Source organism: Wasmannia auropunctata, unplaced genomic scaffold (genome assembly GCF_000956235.1).
Source record: "Wasmannia auropunctata unplaced genomic scaffold, wasmannia.A_1.0 LD323836.1, whole genome shotgun sequence".
In the NCBI taxonomy this organism is placed as follows: Eukaryota; Metazoa; Arthropoda; class Insecta; order Hymenoptera; family Formicidae; genus Wasmannia; species Wasmannia auropunctata.
The window spans coordinates 1-407 of NW_012039054.1; the positions used below are offsets into that span (position 1 = coordinate 1).

At 33.9% G+C, this 407-nt stretch overlaps 1 pseudogene; it reads right to left on the reverse strand.

The window, feature by feature from the left end:
- Positions 1–33: 33 nt before the first annotated feature.
- Positions 34–399, reverse strand: LOC105460353 (annotated as a pseudogene).
- Between the last annotated feature and the right edge of the window lie 8 nt (positions 400–407).

Consider the following 407-nt stretch of genomic DNA (forward strand, 5'->3'; position numbering starts at 1 on the left):
CTTCTCCAGGATGCACTCAAGATCCGCGTAAACCATGAACGGCATTCGCTCCTTCCTGCAGTTGTTGTTGAAAGAGAGCCATTTATCGTCTTCGCTCGGCAACCTGATCGCACAATTGTTCATCTTGCCGCAATCTATTGTATGAGCCTCCAGTTTTCCGTTTGAAGAGAAATAATGTAAACATCTATAAAAATAAATAATTAATTTTATTAATTTTCATGGAATAAGGTATTTTACATTTTTTTAAATTTTTATTTAATATATATATACATACCTATCGCAAAAAAATTTCTTATTCTTCTTTTTGCTCAATTGTGAGCTGATGAGACGCGATAGATTCTTAATCCATGTAAAGTGACCATCGTTGCTGTTTTCATCATCTTCCACATATAGCAGATTAACATGTT